This window comes from Diorhabda carinulata, chromosome 6 (genome assembly GCF_026250575.1).
Source record: "Diorhabda carinulata isolate Delta chromosome 6, icDioCari1.1, whole genome shotgun sequence".
Classification (NCBI taxonomy): Eukaryota; Metazoa; Arthropoda; class Insecta; order Coleoptera; family Chrysomelidae; genus Diorhabda; species Diorhabda carinulata.
The window spans coordinates 2,352,390-2,376,336 of record NC_079465.1 but is presented as its reverse complement, the minus strand read 5'-3'; the positions used below and the strand labels follow the sequence as shown (position 1 = coordinate 2,376,336).

Here is a 23,947-nt window from a genome sequence, read left to right as displayed (position 1 = left end):
TCGATCTAAAATTTTATTTAAAGCGGCATTTAAAGATTAAACCGACAGATGTCACGTTATTACAATATATCCAATATCTATATCGAGATACTTCATTTCGCTAAGAGCATGTTACATAACGAAAATTGTTTGCATCGGATTCCCACAAGACGAACACGCTTCGGAAATAATCAAATAAATTTCATTTCTTAAGTGAAGCCCAATATTATTAAGTAAGATTTATCCAATGTTGTTATGTAATTTTTATATAACGAACAAAGGAAATACCCACGCAGAGAAGCATTCCTATTCGTGGGGTGAACACTGTCTCTACACTACACTTAACTAATTTATATAATTCACTTTTCACTTAATTTCTTTAATTACTACTTCGGTATGGTTACTACGAGTATTTATTATAAACTAAGTTAAATTGCGCTACACAAACATATATATCCCAAAAGAATTCTAAAAACTTCTAGAAAATAAATAAACGAAACATATAAATAAATAGAAAAATGGAAATAAACCGCCTAGTATAATAAAAAGTTGTTATATTGAAAGCAAACATCAAAGGTGGCCCATAATTTTAGCATTCCTGGTATTTCTATTGTATTTCAAAGGTTGCCGCCTTCGTAGAATTTTAGAATTCCATAATAGTCGGACAGGGTCGGCTTAAGGATCCATTTCGCGAACAAAACGTTGAAAGATCGAGCTGGTTGATTGTCAATAAGATTATTTGTTGTTTCGTTGTTAAAATATTTCTAGAAATTTTATTCACAAAAAAAAATTTCGAAGGAGTTTATTGAAAAGACTCAACTGTTGACCAGAAGTACTTATTTGAAATTTGGCAAGCAGTATCAAACTATTTTTTATCAGCTTATCGTGGATCCTAACCTAGAACGTGATTTAGATCGAAATTTCATAACGCCACGTTCAATTTTCGTTGGAAATTTGAAACATGATCTAAAAGAACTCAATTTGACTCTTTATTTTCCTCTTCTTCTTTTTTAGAAACTATTATCTATTAGTTTATCTTGGATCCTAACCTAGAACGTGATTTAGATCGAAATTTCATAACGCCACGTTCAATTTTCGTTGGAAATTTGAAACATGATCTAAAAGAATTCAATTTGACTTTTTGTTTCTCTCTTCTTCTTTTTTAGAAACTATTATCTATCAGTTTATCGTGGATCCTAACCTAGAACGTGATTTAGATCGAAATTTCATAACGCCACGTTCAATTTTCGTTGGAAATTTGAAACATGATCTACAACAACTCAATTTGACTCTTTATTTTCCTCTTCTTCTTTTTTAGAAACTATTATCTATTAGTTTATCTTGGATCCTAACCTAGAACGTGATTTAGATCGAAATTTCATAACGCCACGTTCAATTTTCGTTGGAAATTTGAAACATGATCCACAAGAACTCAATTTGACTCTTTATTTTCCTCTTCTTCTTTTTTTAGAAACTATTATCTATTAGTTTATCGTGGATCCTAACCTAGAACGTGATTTAGATCGAAATTTCATAACGCCACGTTCAATTTTCGTTGGAAATTTGAAACATGATCCACAAGAACTCAATTTGACTCTTTATTTTCCTCTTCTTCTTTTTTAGAAACTATTATCTATTAGTTTATCTTGGATCCTAACCTAGAACGTGATTTAGATCGAAATTTCATAACGCCACGTTCAATTTTCGTTGGAAATTTGAAACATGATCCACAAGAACTCAATTTGACTCTTTATTTTCCTCTTCTTCTTTTTTTAGAAACTATTATCTATTAGTTTATCTTGGATCCTAACCTAGAACGTGATTTAGATCGAAATTTCATAACGCCACGTTCAATTTTCGTTGGAAATTTGAAACATGATCCACAAGAACTCAATTTGACTCTTTATTTTCCTCTTCTTCTTTTTTAGAAACTATTATCTATTAGTTTATCTTGGATCCTAACCTAGAACGTGATTTAGATCGAAATTTCATAACGCCACGTTCAATTTTCGTTGGAAATTTGAAACATGATCCACAAGAACTCAATTTGACTCTTTATTTTCCTCTTCTTCTTTTTTTAGAAACTATTATCTATTAGTTTATCTTGGATCCTAACCTAGAACGTGATTTAGATCGAAATTTCATAACGCCACGTTCAATTTTCGTTGGAAATTTGAAACATGATCCACAAGAACTCAATTTGACTCTTTATTTTCCTCTTCTTCTTTTTTAGAAACTATTATCTATTAGTTTATCTTGGATCCTAACCTAGAACGTGATTTAGATCGAAATTTCATAACGCCACGTTCAATTTTCGTTGGAAATTTGAAACATGATCCACAAGAACTCAATTTGACTCTTTATTTTCCTCTTCTTCTTTTTTAGAAACTATTATCTATTAGTTTATCTTGGATCCTAACCTAGAACGTGATTTAGATCGAAATTTCATAACGCCACGTTCAATTTTCGTTGGAAATTTGAAACATGATCCACAAGAACTCAATTTGACTCTTTATTTTCCTCTTCTTCTTTTTTTAGAAACTATTATCTATTAGTTTATCGTGGATCCTAACCTAGAACGTGATTTAGATCGAAATTTCATAACGCCACGTTCAATTTTCGTTGGAAATTTGAAACATGATCCACAAGAACTCAATTTGACTCTTTATTTTCCTCTTCTTCTTTTTTAGAAACTATTATCTATTAGTTCAACGTGCTTCCTAACCTAGAACGTGATTTATATCGAAATTTCATAACGCCACGTTCAATTTTCGTTGGAAATTTGAAACATGATCCACAAGAACTCAATTTGACTCTTTATTTTCCTCTTCTTCTTTTTTAGAAACTATTATCTATTAGTTTATCGTGGATCCTAACCTAGAACGTGATTTAGATCGAAATTTCATAACGCATGATCTACAAAAGCTCGATTTTCCTTTTTTTCGTACGAAACTACCAATCAGCTGATTGGTTTAGGAGGGTAAAAAAGATTCTATCTTATAAATGCGTGTCTAGGTTAGTTTCCGAACATTCAGATCATGATCAGATTAACTGATAGTTTCCGACTGTTTTTTCAAGACTTTTTTCCAATCTTTTTGTTGTTTTAACTCAACGAGGGATTTCTTCTATTTATAAAATTAAATAAAGATACAAAAATCTTCCAAACATACTTTTTTCCCAAATATGGTGTCAGTTTATGTTTCTCTCACTTGTTTGCTAGAAAACGAGAGAATAAAATTTTACGACGCCGTATTTTTCACGTCGGCAACAAAGAAAAAACAAAACATGAGGTAAAATGTCTCAATTTAGTATAAAAATAACGTAAAATATGAAAATATCATATATCTGTGTAAAATTTGCTCGATCGCATTTTATAAAGCTACAATTTTGGAGAAAAATTCCATCAAAACAGAAATTTTTCTCACCAAGATGTCATCGTTGCCTTCTATCCATGAAACTCCAATCGATAACTCTTCGTATCCATCCAGTTATACGTCTGTCCATTCTCTCGTTTTGGGGTGTATTCCATAAAAGTTTCGAAAGGAATTTATGACGTGAAACATCCCTGTATAATGTTATAACGAACCACTCTAAGAGTGAAAGATGTAGACGTCATTTATCACTATAAATTCCTACTGGGCACAGTATGGATTCCGATTAACGCCGTTTCGACATTGCCGTAGTAAACAACTTCCTGCCAGATGTGATGAAAAGTATAATTGAGTTCACGTATTAAATCTTTGAGCTATCGCTCACCAGGAGACGATGAAAAACGTCTAGGACGTCATCGAAAAACTACAATCACAAACTTGGTCGATTATTCACTGGTCCAGATAAAGCAGTTTAGCTGTAAACCACGGCTGAAGACCAGCGATGCTTTAGGTCGACTGAAAACGTTGTAAACCAGCACTTGATCGGATAAAAATTTATCTACCAGCATCACAACGATCTCGAGCAATTCTAGAAGCTGTGTAAAGAGTATTTTAAAGAATTGGAATCACCTAAACCATACGGTTGGCAAAAACTTTTGACCAATAGTGTATGTATCGATTTCGTGGACTGTAAATCTGGTTATTTCCACGTTTTATATCATTTAGCTTCTTCTACGTAAAAGTAACAGTAATTAAAATGATTCTAAGCCTCTATCCAGACCAAGTTATCGTCTCCAGAGACTGTCCATGAAGGAGATACTGAATGGAGCTTTCCATATCTTTTAAAAACAACTTGTCTGCATATGGGAACGTTTTTCTTTTCGATTTGGTGGTCCACAAGAAGAAGAGATCGACTTGGATCTGCGGGAGTGGTCAGTGGAGGCGCTTCTGGTGCAGTATTTGGGTACTGCGGGTAATTGAGGCCTAACGGAAGTGCGAATTCCCTTAGGAGTGATGGTGTAGTAGATAACATGGTTTTAAGACCTGGCTATGATTTTCCAGGACCTTAGGATTGGAAATTCGAGTTATTTGAGGATTTCGGAAAATTCCTCGTCTGAATAGAATTGGTGTTGTTTCAATTTCTTATTTAAAACAGACAAATTTGAATCAATGACCCTGAACGTGTATCTTTGGAGCTCTGGAGGTGTAATTAAGAGTGGAAAAATAAATTTTATTATTATTTAGATGAAAATTTTTCAAAATTTAATTGTGACAACCGCGTATTTGAAAGAAAAAACCGAAGGAGACGTTTGTCGGTTACGAAATATCGGGTCCGAAAGTAAATTACCCATCGATAAAAAAAGATATTTCCCGCGCTATAAATTTGATGATTCCGGGAAATTCTGACGAGACAAATCTTCAGCAAATGAAGTTTTTTATCTTCTTTGTTATGGGAAGGTCGAAAGTTTCTTTTTTTTTATTCCGAAGACAGACATATATCCAACTATAAAAACAGATAGTTTTTGATTCATACGCGTAAATAAATAATAAAAAAATGTCAATTTATGAAGATTGAATTTTTGAAAAATAGTTCTATGAATCTACAGGGTATATTTTATGAAATAAAAATAATATTATAGTAAAATTTTGAATGTAAACTTTCCAATTTATAATATAATCCAGAATTTAGATCAGCAGGTTTTGTGGCCTATAACTTTATAATTTTTTCAAAAATTTGAACGTTTATTTGAGAAAATCATGCACAAAAGTATTATTTAAAGTATTGCCCATGAATTTTCCCCATCTTTCTGATAATTTGTGGATCCCATCCGAAAAGAACTGCACCGGCTTGGCAGCCAAGAATGAATCAAACCGATTTTGGTATCTTGCTCTGATGTACAGAGAGGGCGTTCTGCATCGACCGGAACAAATGGTAGTCACAAGGAGAAAGGTCTGGGCTATAAGAAGGGTGAGGTAAAAATTCCCAACCATTGTTTTCCAAATAGTTACTAATAGCAACGTGGGGTCGAGCGTTGTCGTAATGGAAAATTATTGCCTCGTGTCTGGTCCACTATTACTTTCTTAAAACGGATTAATTGTGTTTGGTAACGTTCTCCATTGATGGTTTCACCAGGATTTAGCAGCTCATAATGCAACACACCCTTCTGATCCCACCATTACCTTCGCGCCATGGATATTCGGCTTTGCCGTTGAATTGGATGGTTGGCGGGATTTCACATATGATTTTTTGCGCTTGTGGTTATTGTAATTGATCCATTTTTCATCACCAGTAACAATCCGATGCCAAAATGACTTTCTTCTGTGGCTATCCACCAGCATTTCTCTCTCTTGGTTTGAGTTCATGTGGAACCCAATTTCCTTGCTTTTGAATATATCAAACTGCTTTTAAACGTTTTTAAATCACTGCTTGAGTGACATCCAAAGATTCTGCGAGGTCTTCTTGTGTTTGGTAACAATCTTCATCGATTAATGCTTCCAGTTCTCCATCTTCAAACTTCTTTGGTTGTCCAGGATCTTCATCGTCTTCCAAGCCAACAAAGTTCGACATATTTGATTGAAAAGAAAATTATTGTTGTTAATTCTTCTGATGAATGACCAATAAGAAAGCAAAAGCCCCAATTGAAATGAAAAATATTAGCAAGAGACAAGAAAGAATGGTAAAAACAGAAGGTTGGTCCACGTAGATTATTCAACTTATTGTAACTGGTTTAAAAAGTTTTTATTAACAGTTAATTGCTTACTGGTCACAGTTTGGTGGATTAACATCTGAAGAACATTGGGGACTCCCGACAGCTCTTGTTGTTTCCAAAATGAACCAAAAGAAACAACCAAACACTTGAGTACTTAAGGTTGCATGAAAATCCACTAAATCGAAGAGCTGAAGGCAGTTTTCTCAACCAGTAGCTGGCTACAGCTTCAGAACTAAAGTTAAAGTCTTTTCCTTCGATGATATAACCAAAAGGTGATTTTTCTAGTTTTTTTAATCCAGAAAAGTTCCAAAATACGAATTCGAAACACGACTGGAAGTAGACGAAGACATTCTGGTGTCCAAAGGAGTGAAAACACCTGTCATCATTATGTCAAAGGACTTTTTCCAGCTCTGGTACTCCAAGGATGCAAGAAAATCTACTAAATCGAAGAGCTGAAGGCAGTTTTCTCAACCAGTAGCTGGCTACAGCTTCAGAACTAAAGTTAAAGTCTTTTCCTTCGAAGATATAACCAAAAGGTGATTTTTCTAGTTTTTGTAATCCCGAAAAGTTCCAAAATACGAATTCGAAACATAACTGGAAGTAGACGAAGACATTCTGGTGTCCAGAGGAGTGAAAACACCTGTCATCATTATGTCAAAGGACTTTTTCCAGCTCTGGTACTCCAAGGATGCAAGAAAATCTACTAAATCGAAGAGCTGAAGGCAGTTTTCTCAACCAGTAGCTGGCTACAGCTTCAGAACTAAAGTTAAAGTCTTTTCCTTCGAAGATATAACCAAAAGGTGATTTTTCTAGTTTTTGTAATCCCGAAAAGTTCCAAAATACGAATTCGAAACACGACTGGAAGTAGACGAAGATATTCTGGTGTCCAAAGGAGTGAAAACACCTGTCATCATTATGTCAAAGGACTTTTTCCAGCTCTGGTACTCCAAGGATGCAAGAAAATCTACTAAATCGAAGAGCTGAAGGCAGTTTTCTCAACCAGTAGCTGGCTACTGCTTCAGAACTAAAGTTAAAGTCTTTTCCTTCGATGATATAACCAAAAGGTGATTTTTCTAGTTTTTTTAATCCAGAAAAGTTCCAAAATACGAATTCGAAACACGACTGGAAGTAGACGAAGACATTCTGGTGTCCAAAGGAGTGAAAACACCTGTCATCATTATGTCAAAGGACTTTTTCCAGCTCTGGTACTCCAAGGATGCAAGAAAATCTACTAAATCGAAGAGCTGAAGGCAGTTTTCTCAACCAGTAGCTGGCTACAGCTTCAGAACTAAAGTTAAAGTCTTTTCCTTCGATGATATAACCAAAAGGTGATTTTTCTAGTTTTTTTAATCCAGAAAAGTTCCAAAATACGAATTCGAAACACGACTGGAAGTAGACGAAGACATTCTGGTGTCCAAAGGAGTGAAAACACCTGTCATCATTATGTCAAAGGACTTTTTCCAGCTCTGGTACTCCAAGGATGCAAGAAAATCTACTAAATCGAAGAGCTGAAGGCAGTTTTCTCAACCAGTAGCTGGCTACAGCTTCAGAACTAAAGTTAAAGTCTTTTCCTTCGAAGATATAACCAAAAGGTGATTTTTGTAGTTTTTGTAATCCCGAAAAGTTCCAAAATACGAATTCGAAACATAACTGGAAGTAGACGAAGACATTCTGGTGTCCAGAGGAGTGAAAACACCTGTCATCATTATGTCAAAGGACTTTTTCCAGCTCTGGTACTCCAAGGATGCAAGAAAATCTACTAAATCGAAGAGCTGAAGGCAGTTTTCTCAACCAGTAGCTGGCTACAGCTTCACAACTAAAGTTAAAGTCTTTTCCTTCGAAGATATAACCAAAAGGTGATTTTTGTAGTTTTTGTAATCCCGAAAAGTTCCAAAATACGAATTCGAAACACAACTGGAAGTAGACGAAGACATTCTGGTGTCCAAAGGAGTGAAAACACCTGTCATCATTATGTCAAAGGACTTTTTCCAGCTCTGGTACTCCAAGGATGCAAGAAAATCTACTAAATCGAAGAGCTGAAGGCAGTTTTCTCAACCAGTAGCTGGCTACTGCTTCACAACTAAAGTTAAAGTCTTTTCCTTCGAAGATATAACCAAATGGTGATGTTTCTAGTTTTTGTAGTCCTGAAAAGTTCAGCACTTGGTGTGTCGAAGACCAGTGGTGGAAATTGGGATAAAAAGTGCATTAAAAGGACAATTTATTGACTAGTTTGTATTGGAAAATGATACCAGACAAACCGCTGACATTTGACAGATAAGTCAGTGCCCCAGGTTCTGAAGTTTCCGTTGAAAAAATAACTTTCATGCCACGCGCGATTGGTGCTGAACTAAATTCTATTCTGGGTTAGACCAGCGGAGTTTAAACGATGCTGACTGACTGGATGATCGTCGACTTAAAGTTCGAGACCTAGCAGACGTAGCAGGCGTTTCAAAAAGTGTATTAACCGAAAATTTGGACATGAGGAAGCTGTGTACAAGATGGACGCCGTGTTCAGGCTCAACTTATTGCAATTAGACTTTTGAAAATGCTTCGGTGGTTAAAGATTTCTCAGAAACGTGTTTTCTTTGTTGGACCAGGTACTTTTGGTGTTACTAATGGATCGTTATCAACTTCGGCAACTAAGTTTATTATTCTTTTCGATGACTAGTCAGAAATGGCTTCTCGCTCTTCATCTTAACATCCTAGCGTTAAAAATGTCTTCGAGGACGTAACTTAATTTGTTTTCCACGTGTATTCGTCCTTAGATCAAAGTGTATTCGTCGATACCTGGTAGATAGCTTTCATTGTGGCACGTTTAATTAATTTATTAATTAACTGATAAGCGGTACGGCGAATAATATGGCATATGGCATTGATTGGGGAATTGATGATGCTGACATTGAATAGAGACAATAAATATTTTATTGAATCGTATTGTTTTGTATATAATTGGTTCGTAACAATATATTTTCGAAAGTAATTTCCTCCTGTTTTGTTCAATACCGTCTAAGATATTCGAGACGCTAATTTTCGAAACTTTTCGTCCAAAATAAGTTGTTTAATTAAAACAACAATCGGTTTATCTTCTTTCTATCCAATTTGCTTTCATTTACCTTCCTGAAAGTCGTAATTATACGGGGTTTCTGGCATTGGAACCGATATACGAGGATAGTTCGAGAAGTACGTAATCTCCTTTTAATTCGATACAATTTTTTATAATAAGAATCGTCGAGGTGGCTAAATCTGGCGGATAGGGTGTATGAAGTAGCAATTCAAAGTTTAATTCGTTAATTTTGGCCATTGGAATAACGGATTTGTGATTTGTTGATGAAACGACACTTTTTTCTTAGCCAAATGCGGCCGTTTTTGCTTGATTTCTTCGTTCAAACATTGCAATGAGTTCGCACGATAATCCTTAGTTTGTATTTTGTCTATAATTCAATTTCGGAGGTCAAAAATTGAGTATTTTGAATTTTATTTTGTCAAAAATTGGTTATTCTGTATTTATTTTGGTCTAAATAGGTTTATTTTAGTTTATATTTTGTCGAAAAGTGAATTTTTGAGGGCAAAAATAGACTTTCGAATTTTATTCGGGTCAAAAATAGGCTATTCCAATTTTATTTTAGTTAGAAATGGATTTTTCGTGGTTTATTTTGGTTGATAATAGATTATTTCAAATTTCCTTGGGTTATATTTTGTCAAAAATTCGATTTTGGAGGTCAAAAATTGTGTATTTTGAATTCTATCTGTTCAAAAATTGACTACTCTACATTTATTGCCCTCCAAATAGGTTTTTTTGGTTAATTTCTATTCTATTCTATTTCAATTTTATTTAGACAAAAATTGGCTATACTATCTTTATTTTTCTCAAAATTTGCTTTCCTTAGCTTATATTTCGTCAAATTAGGCTGTTCCAATTTTATTTTGGTCATAATAGGCTTTACTTGGTTAATTTTCGTCAAAAATTCCATTTTTTGGTGAAAAATTGTTTATTCTAGTTGAACTTTCGTCAAAACAGGTTTTTATTTAGTACTTATTGTCAAAAATTCAATTTCGGATGTCAAAAATTGTGTATTTTGAATTCTATCTGCTCAAAAATTGGCTACTCCACCTTCATTTTCTTCCAAATAGGTTCTTCTTGGTTAATTTTTGTCAAAATCTCAATTTTTTCGGCCAAAAATAGACTATTTCAAGTTTTATTTTGTCAAAAATTGGCTATTCTAGTTGAACTTTCGTCAAAACAGGTTTTTATTTAGTACTTATTGTCAAAAATTCAATTTCGGAGGTCAAAAATTATGTATTTTGAATTCTATCTGCTCAAAAATTGGCTACTCTACCTTCATTTTCCTCCAAATAGGTTTTACTTGGTTCTTTTTTGTCAAAATCTCAATTTTTTCGGCCAAAAATAGACTATTTCAAGTTTTATTTTGTCAAAAATTGGCTATTCTAGTTGAACTTTCGTCAAAACAGGTTTTTATTTAGTACTTATTGTCAAAAATTCAATTTCGGAGGTCAAAAATTGTGTATTTTGAATTCTATCTGCTCAAAAATTGGCTACTCTACCTTCATTTTCCTCCAAATAGGTTTTACTTGGTTCTTTTTTGTCAAAATCTCAATTTTTTCGGCCAAAAATAGACTATTTCAAGTTTTATTTTGTCAAAAATTGGCTATTCTAGTTGAACTTTCGTCAAAACAGGTTTTTATTTAGTACTTATTGTCAAAAATTCAATTTCGGAGGTCAAAAATTGTGTATTTTGAATTCTATCTGCTCAAAAATTGGCTACTCCACCTTCATTTTCTTCCAAATAGGTTCTTCTTGGTTCTTTTTTGTCAAAAATTCAATTTTTCGGTCAAAAATAGACTATTTCAAGTTTTATTTTGTCAAAAATTGGCTATTCTAGTTGAACTTTCGTCAAAACAGGTTTTTATTTAGTACTTATTGTCAAAAATTCAATTTCGGAGGTCAAAAATTGTGTATTTTGAATTCTATCTGCTCAAAAATTGGCTACTCCACCTTCATTTTCTTCCAAATAGGTTCTTCTTGGTTCATTTTTGTCAAAATCTCAATTTTTTCGGCCAAAAATAGACTATTTCAAGTTTTATTTTATCAAAAATTGGCTATTCTAGTTGAACTTTCGTCAAAACAGGTTTTTATTTAGTACTTATTGTCAAAAATTCAATTTCGGAGGTCAAAAATTATGTATTTTGAATTCTATCTGCTCAAAAATTGGCTACTCTACCTTCATTTTCCTCCAAATAGGTTTTACTTGGTTCTTTTTTGTCAAAATCTCAATTTTTTCGGCCAAAAATAGACTATTTCGAGTTTTATTTTGTCAAAAATTGGCTATTCTAGTTGAACTTTCGTCAAAACAGGTTTTTATTTAGTACTTATTGTCAAAAATTCAATTTCGGAGGTCAAAAATTGTGTATTTTGAATTCTATCTGCTCAAAAATTGGCTACTCTACCTTCATTTTCCTCCAAATAGGTTTTACTTGGTTCTTTTTTGTCAAAATCTCAATTTTTTCGGCCAAAAATAGACTATTTCAAGTTTTATTTTGTCAAAAATTGGCTATTCTAGTTGAACTTTCGTCAAAACAGGTTTTTATTTAGTACTTATTGTCAAAAATTCAATTTCGGAGGTCAAAAATTATGTATTTTGAATTCTATCTGCTCAAAAATTGGCTACTCTACCTTCATTTTTCTCCAAATAGGTTTTACTTGGTTCTTTTTTGTCAAAATCTCAATTTTTTCGGCCAAAAATAGACTATTTCAAGTTTTATTTTGTCAAAAATTGGCTATTCTAGTTGAACTTTCGTCAAAACAGGTTTTTATTTAGTACTTATTGTCAAAAATTCAATTTCGGAGGTCAAAAATTGTGTATTTTGAATTCTATCTGCTCAAAAATTGGCTACTCTACCTTCATTTTCCTCCAAATAGGTTTTACTTGGTTCTTTTTCGTCAAAATCTCAATTTTTTCGGCCAAAAATAGACTATTTCAAGTTTTATTTTGTCAAAAATTGGCTATTCTAGTTGAACTTTCGTCAAAACAGGTTTTTATTTAGTACTTATTGTCAAAAATTCAATTTCGGAGGTCAAAAATTGTGTATTTTGAATTCTATCTGCTCAAAAATTGGCTACTCTACCTTCATTTTCCTCCAAATAGGTTTTACTTGGTTCTTTTTTGTCAAAATCTCAATTTTTTCGGCCAAAAATAGACTATTTCAAGTTTTATTTTGTCAAAAATTGGCTATTCTAGTTGAACTTTCGTCAAAACAGGTTTTTATTTAGTACTTATTGTCAAAAATTCAATTTCGGAGGTCAAAAATTGTGTATTTTGAATTCTATCTGCTCAAAAATTGGCTACTCCACCTTCATTTTCTTCCAAATAGGTTCTTCTTGGTTAATTTTTGTCAAAATCTCAATTTTTTCGGCCAAAAATAGACTATTTCAAGTTTTATTTTGTCAAAAATTGGCTATTCTAGTTGAACTTTCGTCAAAACAGGTTTTTATTTAGTACTTATTGTCAAAAATTCAATTTCGGAGGTCAAAAATTATGTATTTTGAATTCTATCTGCTCAAAAATTGGCTACTCTACCTTCATTTTCCTCCAAATAGGTTTTACTTGGTTCTTTTTCGTCAAAATCTCAATTTTTTCGGCCAAAAATAGACTATTTCAAGTTTTATTTTGTCAAAAATTGGCTATTCTAGTTGAACTTTCGTCAAAACAGGTTTTTATTTAGTACTTATTGTCAAAAATTCAATTTCGGAGGTCAAAAATTGTGTATTTTGAATTCTATCTGCTCAAAAATTGGCTACTCCACCTTCATTTTCTTCCAAATAGGTTCTTCTTGGTTAATTTTTGTCAAAATCTCAATTTTTTCGGCCAAAAATAGACTATTTCAAGTTTTATTTTGTCAAAAATTGGCTATTCTAGTTGAACTTTCGTCAAAACAGGTTTATATTTAGTACTTATTGTCAAAAATTCAATTTCGGAGGTCAAAAATTATGTATTTTGAATTCTATCTGCTCAAAAATTGGCTACTCTACCTTCATTTTCTTCCAAATAGGTTCTTCTTGGTTAATTTTTGTCAAAATCTCAATTTTTTCGGCCAAAAATAGACTATTTCAAGTTTTATTTTGTCAAAAATTGGCTATTCTAGTTGAACTTTCGTCAAAACAGGTTTTTATTTAGTACTTATTGTCAAAAATTCAATTTCGGAGGTCAAAAATTATGTATTTTGAATTCTATCTGCTCAAAAATTGGCTACATTACCTTCATTTTCCTCCAAATAGGTTTTACTTGGTTCATTTTTGTCAAAATCTCAATTTTTTCGGCCAAAAATAGACTATTTCAAGTTTTATTTTGTCAAAAATTGGCTATTCTAGTTGAACTTTCGTCAAAACAGGTTTTTATTTAGTACTTATTGTCAAAAATTCAATTTCGGAGGTCAAAAATTATGTATTTTGAATTCTATCTGCTCAAAAATTGGCTACTCTACCTTCATTTTCCTCCAAATAGGTTTTACTTGGTTCTTTTTCGTCAAAATCTCAATTTTTTCGGCCAAAAATAGACTATTTCAAGTTTTATTTTGTCAAAAATTGGCTATTCTAGTTGAACTTTCGTCAAAACAGGTTTTTATTTAGTACTTATTGTCAAAAATTCAATTTCGGAGGTCAAAAATTATGTATTTTGAATTCTATCTGCTCAAAAATTGGCTACTCTACCTTCATTTTCCTCCAAATAGGTTTTACTTGGTTCATTTTTGTCAAAATCTCAATTTTTTCGGCCAAAAATAGACTATTTCAAGTTTTATTTTGTCAAAAATTGGCTATTCTAGTTGAACTTTCGTCAAAACAGGTTTTTATTTAGTACTTATTGTCAAAAATTCAATTTCGGAGGTCAAAAATTATGTATTTTGAATTCTATCTGCTCAAAAATTGGCTACTCTACCTTCATTTTCCTCCAAATAGGTTTTACTTGGTTCTTTTTCGTCAAAATCTCAATTTTTTCGGCCAAAAATAGACTATTTCAAGTTTTATTTTGTCAAAAATTGGCTATTCTAGTTGAACTTTCGTCAAAACAGGTTTTTATTTAGTACTTATTGTCAAAAATTCAATTTCGGAGGTCAAAAATTATGTATTTTGAATTCTATCTGCTCAAAAATTGGCTACTCTACCTTCATTTTCCTCCAAATAGGTTTTACTTGGTTCATTTTTGTCAAAATCTCAATTTTTTCGGCCAAAAATAGACTATTTCAAGTTTTATTTTGTCAAAAATTGGCTATTCTAGTTGAACTTTCGTCAAAACAGGTTTTTATTTAGTACTTATTGTCAAAAATTCAATTTCGGAGGTCAAAAATTATGTATTTTGAATTCTATCTGCTCAAAAATTGGCTACTCTACCTTCATTTTCCTCCAAATAGGTTTTACTTGGTTCTTTTTCGTCAAAATCTCAATTTTTTCGGCCAAAAATAGACTATTTCAAGTTTTATTTTGTCAAAAATTGGCTATTCTAGTTGAACTTTCGTCAAAACAGGTTTTTATTTAGTACTTATTGTCAAAAATTCAATTTCGGAGGTCAAAAATTGTGTATTTTGAATTCTATCTGCTCAAAAATTGGCTACTCTACCTTCATTTTCCTCCAAATAGGTTTTACTTGGTTCTTTTTCGTCAAAATCTCAATTTTTTCGGCCAAAAATAGACTATTTCAAGTTTTATTTTGTCAAAAATTGGCTATTCTAGTTGAACTTTCGTCAAAACAGGTTTTTATTTAGTACTTATTGTCAAAAATTCAATTTCGGAGGTCAAAAATTGTGTATTTTGAATTCTATCTGCTCAAAAATTGGCTACTCCACCTTCATTTTCTTCCAAATAGGTTCTTCTTGGTTAATTTTTGTCAAAATCTCAATTTTTTCGGCCAAAAATAGACTATTTCAAGTTTTATTTTGTCAAAAATTGGCTATTCTAGTTGAACTTTCGTCAAAACAGGTTTTTATTTAGTACTTATTGTCAAAAATTCAATTTCGGAGGTCAAAAATTGTGTATTTTGAATTCTATCTGCTCAAAAATTGGCTACTCCACCTTCATTTTCTTCCAAATAGGTTCTTCTTGGTTAATTTTTGTCAAAATCTCAATTTTTTCGGCCAAAAATAGACTATTTCAAGTTTTATTTTGTCAAAAATTGGCTATTCTAGTTGAACTTTCGTCAAAACAGGTTTTTATTTAGTACTTATTGTCAAAAATTCAATTTCGGAGGTCAAAAATTATGTATTTTGAATTCTATCTGCTCAAAAATTGGCTACTCTACCTTCATTTTCCTCCAAATAGGTTTTACTTGGTTCTTTTTCGTCAAAATCTCAATTTTTTCGGCCAAAAATAGACTATTTCAAGTTTTATTTTGTCAAAAATTGGCTATTCTAGTTGAACTTTCGTCAAAACAGGTTTTTATTTAGTACTTATTGTCAAAAATTCAATTTCGGAGGTCAAAAATTGTGTATTTTGAATTCTATCTGCTCAAAAATTGGCTACTCCACCTTCATTTTCTTCCAAATAGGTTCTTCTTGGTTAATTTTTGTCAAAATCTCAATTTTTTCGGCCAAAAATAGACTATTTCAAGTTTTATTTTGTCAAAAATTGGCTATTCTAGTTGAACTTTCGTCAAAACAGGTTTATATTTAGTACTTATTGTCAAAAATTCAATTTCGGAGGTCAAAAATTATGTATTTTGAATTCTATCTGCTCAAAAATTGGCTACTCTACCTTCATTTTCTTCCAAATAGGTTCTTCTTGGTTAATTTTTGTCAAAATCTCAATTTTTTCGGCCAAAAATAGACTATTTCAAGTTTTATTTTGTCAAAAATTGGCTATTCTAGTTGAACTTTCGTCAAAACAGGTTTTTATTTAGTACTTATTGTCAAAAATTCAATTTCGGAGGTCAAAAATTATGTATTTTGAATTCTATCTGCTCAAAAATTGGCTACATTACCTTCATTTTCCTCCAAATAGGTTTTACTTGGTTCATTTTTGTCAAAATCTCAATTTTTTCGGCCAAAAATAGACTATTTCAAGTTTTATTTTGTCAAAAATTGGCTATTCTAGTTGAACTTTCGTCAAAACAGGTTTTTATTTAGTACTTATTGTCAAAAATTCAATTTCGGAGGTCAAAAATTATGTATTTTGAATTCTATCTGCTCAAAAATTGGCTACTCTACCTTCATTTTCCTCCAAATAGGTTTTACTTGGTTCTTTTTCGTCAAAATCTCAATTTTTTCGGCCAAAAATAGACTATTTCAAGTTTTATTTTGTCAAAAATTGGCTATTCTAGTTGAACTTTCGTCAAAACAGGTTTTTATTTAGTACTTATTGTCAAAAATTCAATTTCGGAGGTCAAAAATTATGTATTTTGAATTCTATCTGCTCAAAAATTGGCTACTCTACCTTCATTTTCCTCCAAATAGGTTTTACTTGGTTCATTTTTGTCAAAATCTCAATTTTTTCGGCCAAAAATAGACTATTTCAAGTTTTATTTTGTCAAAAATTGGCTATTCTAGTTGAACTTTCGTCAAAACAGGTTTTTATTTAGTACTTATTGTCAAAAATTCAATTTCGGAGGTCAAAAATTATGTATTTTGAATTCTATCTGCTCAAAAATTGGCTACTCTACCTTCATTTTCCTCCAAATAGGTTTTACTTGGTTCTTTTTCGTCAAAATCTCAATTTTTTCGGCCAAAAATAGACTATTTCAAGTTTTATTTTGTCAAAAATTGGCTATTCTAGTTGAACTTTCGTCAAAACAGGTTTTTATTTAGTACTTATTGTCAAAAATTCAATTTCGGAGGTCAAAAATTATGTATTTTGAATTCTATCTGCTCAAAAATTGGCTACTCTACCTTCATTTTCCTCCAAATAGGTTTTACTTGGTTCATTTTTGTCAAAATCTCAATTTTTTCGGCCAAAAATAGACTATTTCAAGTTTTATTTTGTCAAAAATTGGCTATTCTAGTTGAACTTTCGTCAAAACAGGTTTTTATTTAGTACTTATTGTCAAAAATTCAATTTCGGAGGTCAAAAATTATGTATTTTGAATTCTATCTGCTCAAAAATTGGCTACTCTACCTTCATTTTCCTCCAAATAGGTTTTACTTGGTTCTTTTTCGTCAAAATCTCAATTTTTTCGGCCAAAAATAGACTATTTCAAGTTTTATTTTGTCAAAAATTGGCTATTCTAGTTGAACTTTCGTCAAAACAGGTTTTTATTTAGTACTTATTGTCAAAAATTCAATTTCGGAGGTCAAAAATTGTGTATTTTGAATTCTATCTGCTCAAAAATTGGCTACTCTACCTTCATTTTCCTCCAAATAGGTTTTACTTGGTTCTTTTTCGTCAAAATCTCAATTTTTTCGGCCAAAAATAGACTATTTCAAGTTTTATTTTGTCAAAAATTGGCTATTCTAGTTGAACTTTCGTCAAAACAGGTTTTTATTTAGTACTTATTGTCAAAAATTCAATTTCGGAGGTCAAAAATTGTGTATTTTGAATTCTATCTGCTCAAAAATTGGCTACTCCACCTTCATTTTCTTCCAAATAGGTTCTTCTTGGTTAATTTTTGTCAAAATCTCAATTTTTTCGGCCAAAAATAGACTATTTCAAGTTTTATTTTATCAAAAATTGGCTATTCTAGTTGAACTTTCGTCAAAACAGGTTTTTATTTAGTACTTATTGTCAAAAATTCAATTTCGGATGTCAAAAATTGTGTATTTTGAATTCTATCTGCTCAAAAATTGGCTACTCCACCTTCATTTTCTTCCAAATAGGTTCTTCTTGGTTAATTTTTGTCAAAATCTCAATTTTTTCGGCCAAAAATAGACTATTTCAAGTTTTATTTTGTCAAAAATTGGCTGTTCTAGTTGAACTTTCGTCAAAACAGGTTTATATTTAGTACTTATTGTCAAAAATTCAATTTCGGAGGTCAAAAATTATGTATTTTGAATTCTATCTGCTCAAAAATTGGCTACTCTACCTTCATTTTCTTCCAAATAGGTTCTTCTTGGTTAATTTTTGTCAAAATCTCAATTTTTTCGGCCAAAAATAGACTATTTCAAGTTTTATTTTGTCAAAAATTGGCTATTCTAGTTGAACTTTCGTCAAAACAGGTTTTTATTTAGTACTTATTGTCAAAAATTCAATTTCGGAGGTCAAAAATTATGTATTTTGAATTCTATCTGCTCAAAAATTGGCTACTCTACCTTCATTTTCCTCCAAATAGGTTTTACTTGGTTCATTTTTGTCAAAATCTCAATTTTTTCGGCCAAAAATAGACTATTTCAAGTTTTATTTTGTCAAAAATTGGCTATTCTAGTTGAACTTTCGTCAAAACAGGTTTTTATTTAGTACTTATTGTCAAAAATTCAATTTCGGAGGTCAAAAATTATGTATTTTGAATTCTATCTGCTCAAAAATTGGCTACTCTACCTTCATTTTCCTCCAAATAGGTTTTACTTGGTTAATTTTTGTCAAAATCTCAATTTTTTCGGCCAAAAATAGACTATTTCAAGTTTTATTTTGTCAAAAATTGGCTATTCTAGTTGAACTTTCGTCAAAACAGGTTTTTATTTAGTACTTATTGTCAAAAATTCAATTTCGGAGGTCAAAAATTATGTATTTTGAATTCTATCTGCTCAAAAATTGGCTACTCTACCTTCATTTTCCTCCAAATAGGTTTTACTTGGTTCTTTTTCGTCAAAATCTCAATTTTTTCGGCCAAAAATAGACTATTTCAAGTTTTATTTTGTCAAAAATTGGCTATTCTAGTTGAACTTTCGTCAAAACAGGTTTTTATTTAGTACTTATTGTCAAAAATTCAATTTCGGAGGTCAAAAATTGTGTATTTTGAATTCTATCTGCTCAAAAATTGGCTACTCCACCTTCATTTTCTTCCAAATAGGTTCTTCTTGGTTAATTTTTGTCAAAATCTCAATTTTTTCGGCCAAAAATAGACTATTTCAAGTTTTATTTTGTCAAAAATTGGCTATTCTAGTTGAACTTTCGTCAAAACAGGTTTTTATTTAGTACTTATTGTCAAAAATTCAATTTTGGAGGTAAAAAATTGTGTATTTTGAATTCTATCTGCTCAAAAATTGGCTACTCCACCTCCATTTTCCTCCAAATAGGTTTTACTTGGTTCATTTTTGTCAAAAATTCAATTTTTTCGGTCAAAAATAGACTATTTCAAGTTTTATTTTGTCAAAAATTGGCTATTCTAGTTGAACTTTCGTCAAAACAGGTTTTTATTTAGTACTTATTGTCAAAAATTCAATTTCGGAGGTAAAAAATTGTGTATTTTGAATTCTATCTGCTCAAAAATTGGCTACTCCACCTCCATTTTCCTCCAAATAGGTTTTACTTGGTTCATTTTTGTCAAAAATTCAATTTTTTCGGTCAAAAATAGACTATTTCAAGTTTTATTTTGTCAAAAATTGGCTATTCTAGTTGAACTTTCGTCAAAACAGGTTTTTATTTAGTACTTATTGTCAAAAATTCAATTTCGGAGGTAAAAAATTGTGTATTTTGAATTCTATCTGCTCAAAAATTGGCTACTCCACCTCCATTTTCCTCCAAATAGGTTTTATTTGGTTCATTTTTGTCAAAAATTCAATTTTTTGGTCAAAAATAGACTATTTCAAGTTTTATTTTGTCAAAAATTGGCTATTCTAGTTGAACTTTCGTCAAAACAGGTTTTTATTCAGTACTTATTGTCAATAATTCAATTTTGGAGGTAAAAAATTGTGTATTTTGAATTCTATCTGCTCAAAAATTGGCTACTCTACCTTCATTTTCCTCCAAATAGGTTTTACTTGGTTCATTTTTGTCAAAAATTCAATTTTTTCGGTCAAAAATAGACTATTTCAAGTTTTATTTTGTCAAAAATTGGCTATTCTAGTTGAACTTTCGTCAAAACAGGTTTTTATTCAGTACTTATTGTCAATAATTCAATTTTGGAGGTAAAAAATTGTGTATTTTGAATTCTATCTGCTCAAAAATTGGCTACTCTACCTTCATTTTCCTCCAAATAGGTTTTACTTGGTTCATTTTTGTCAAAAATTCAATTTTTCGGTCAAAAATAGACTATTTCAAGTTTTATTTTGTCAAAAATTGGCTATTCTAGTTGAACTTTCGTCAAAACAGGTTTTTATTTAGTACTTATTGTCAAAAATTCAATTTCGGAGGTAAAAAATTGTGTATTTTGAATTCTATCTGCTCAAAAATTGGCTACTCTACCTTCATTTTCCTCCAAATAGGTTTTACTTGGTTCATTTTTGTCAAAAATTCAATTTTTTCGGTCAAAAATAGACTATTTCAAGTTTTATTTTGTCAAAAATTGGCTATTCTAGTTGAACTTTCGTCAAAACAGGTTTTTATTTAGTACTTATTGTCAAAAATTCAATTTCGGAGGTAAAAAATTGTGTATTTTGAATTCTATCTGCTCAAAAATTGGCTACTCTACCTTCATTTTCCTCCAAATAGGTTTTACTTGGTTCTTTTTTGTCAAAATCTCAATTTTTTCGGCCAAAAATAGACTATTTCAAGTTTTATTTTGTCAAAAATTGGCTATTCTAGTTGAACTTTCGTCAAAACGGGTTTTTATTTAGTACTTATTGTCAAAAATTCAATTTTGGAGGTAAAAAATTGTGTATTTTGAATTCTATCTGCTCAAAAATTGGCTACTCTACCTTCATTTTCCTCCAAATAGGTTTTACTTGGTTCATTTTTGTCAAAAATTCAATTTTTTCGGTCAAAAATAGACTATTTCAAGTTTTATTTTGTCAAAAATTGACTATTCCAAGCTTTACTTTCGTCAAAATAGTCTTTCGCTAAGAATTGTCTACTTTTTGGTTAAAAATTAGCTAAACTACCTTTATTTTCATCAATTTTTTAATCCTAAATTGTCTACTTAAAATTTTATTTCGTCAAAAATTGGCTCTATTCTCGCCAAAATTGACTCTATTTAATTCATTTGGATCGTAAATCCGATTTTTTATCAAAATTTCACTATAATATACTTAAATTCTCAAAAGAGATCTTTTACAAGTTCAATTTTTTCAAAAACGAACATTTTCAAATCTAATTCGGTTGAAAAATGGCTTACCCATGTTTAAATAAATCAAATTTGTATTTTTTGAAGCTCAATTCAATCGTACATTATCTTTTTTACAATTTTAAAAAAATTTTCAATTTTCAATACGCGAAGTTATATCCTGAATTCTGATGTACTCGATACATCGACTGTCCTCACACACGTCACTATATATGTATTTAATAATTATGACATCAAGAAAATAATTACAAAGGAAAAGGTGAAGCCACCACGAATCTAAAACGTTCCAGTTAATAATTTAAGTCAATAATGTGCTGACCCATTTCCAAACGACCGACCTTGGTATACAAATCTTCCTAACGCAATTTCTTCTTCTTACAATCGTTACAAAATAAAAAAAATATAATAAAGTACCTGTTAAAAACGACGAAAACCGTATAAACAATAATTTTGGATTATTACCACACAACAAAGTCCAAAAAAAAACAATTTCACACAATATCGTCGGTGTAAACCAACGATAATAATTTACTTATCAATTATCGACGATTTTCACGGTTTTATTTTATTTTTTTTTAATTAGAATTTTTGATTCAGTCACGCACTTCGCAAATACAAAAAAAACGTTCGTGGTGTACAAAACGACAGTCCGGAATTCACTGAAGGTCGGGAAATATAGTCGCAACCTGTAGTCTTCGCGTTTTCCATTTTCCACTTTACATGGGCATACGCGATGCGCCTCAACAATCCCCGCCGAATCCATAAAGGGCGGAAAATTTCGGCACAGGGCATAAATGCGTCTATTTGGAAAAGTTAATTCACAAGAAGACGCGAAAACATTATTTGTCGATTAATATATGGATACTAACGAAATTTGTCTATGGTCATAATGTAGGAAATTGTATAACCAATTAACAGCTATAAAATCACTAAATTTTACTCGAAAACCATGTACAAAGAAATTAACCTAAAAACGGATCAACGCCTTTCTTCTTTTTCGATTTTTCTAATGTCTATTCCATCCACATCCACATCCACACCACTCGATGAGGACGATTCATCGTTCAAAAAGCTTTTAGACGAAACTAAAACCGAAGAATGCAAAGGAACAAAAAAGAAAGGGCTAAAGCAGCCTCAACTTTATCCGGGAACGTAGAAAAAATATCCAGAAGTTTACTGGAAGAGAAACATCGGTAAAGGTTTGCCAACTACTAAAAAAACTATATTCCTGAATCATATCCGGTTGGTAAGATAATTGATTTAATAAAATTATATTTCTGTATCTATAAACATATTTGTATACGCTTTGAGGCGCCTAAAAAGAAACCTTGTTTAACCTTTCGAAAGTTGATTGTTTAAATATTCAACGCCAATACTTTTACTTCCACGATTAACTATTTAGATCCAACCAAATATCGATTTACCGTAATGATATTCACTTGTTTACGTTAATACATGGGATTGATGATTATTAGGCCAGTTGTTAACCAGTTAATACAAATTATATTTCATTTAATTCGATTTAAGATATTTCTTTTCATAATTTCATTTAGGTTCGTTAAGTTTTCAGGTATGGCAACACTGATTTCAATATGTCAAATCTGACAGTGTCATTATGAAGTTTGACACTTTTAATGGTGAACGTAATCAGAACGTATTGTCATACGAGAGGTATTTGAGATTTTCACTCAATATAAACCCTTCTCGATTGATGCTCCAATGATTTCTTCTTCAATCGGAATGGAAGAAATGCTTCGACAATTGGTTCAAACTAATGCAAAAGTGAATTGATCTCGATAGAGAATATTTTGAAAAACAATAAAACCATATCCAATTATAAATATTTGTATTTATTAGTATATTTCAAAACTTAAGTAGTAACCCTCGTATAATATAGATAATCTCCCTCTTCACATTATATCGGCTTAGAAACCTACAGAATCTTTTCCACGAATTTATTCACAGTTCACAAAATCCCAATTATATAATTACGAGTGGCTAGAACTGGCAACACTGCACTCTTAAATATCACCATCCTTAGTATTAAGCTTTGACTGCAGTATAGTCGTTGCTTGGTGATGAAACACGGGCTGGTAAGATAATATAAGATAAGATAACATGACACTGTTATTGAACTCCCAACCTAATCACCTGATTTCGCTATGTGTGATTTATAGTTATTCTTTAACGTGGCATATCTCCAACTACATCACTCATAATCACGTGTTTTTTGTTAAACTCGATTTATTGTTAGCTTCACATAATATTTTGACAACTTAAAGTAGTTAGAAACCTTTAAAACAAATAGATTTTTTTTATTATAAATAAATTAATAAATTAAATTTATAATAGATACTTAAAATAATTTGTTTATGTTAATTTTTTTAATGTTATCTCGTATAGAATCGATTTCCTTGTTAAAACGTATAAACAGTCGTTTAAATGAGTGTGTGACAGTCATATATTAACTATCATCACATTTAAGGCTGTCATTTGAAACGAATTATATAATTAAAGTCATCTTATGAATAAATTTAAAATTCATGCCAACACCTTTTTTTTTCTAACAGATAAAATTTATAAAACATATTTAAAAACAAATTATATTAATTGTGAAAATAAAAGTAGACACAAACTTTATTTGGTATATTTTCTGAAGTAGAATTAAACTTGGCAACGTCATATAAATGTTACGGTTCCCGCTAATACAGACCTCTTAACCTATAAAAAAGCGGCTGTTATGTTTATTAATAGTAGAATATAGTTACCAGTTAATATTAAATAAAGAAGT

The 23,947-nt window shown here is 31.1% G+C and overlaps 1 protein-coding gene across 2 annotated transcripts in view; it reads right to left on the bottom strand.

Moving 5' to 3' along the window:
- LOC130895652 (arrestin homolog) overlaps nucleotides 1-22,360 on the bottom strand; it is a 52,945-nt gene extending 30,585 nt beyond the window's left edge. Inside the window, exon 1 of one of the 2 annotated variants that reach the window (XM_057803085.1) lies at nucleotides 21,571-22,360. The gene's annotated coding sequence lies outside the window, so the exon portion shown is untranslated. The remainder of the gene's footprint in view (nucleotides 1-21,570) is intronic. The other variant, XM_057803086.1, reaches the window with a different exon arrangement.
- Between the last annotated feature and the right edge of the window lie 1,587 nt (nucleotides 22,361-23,947).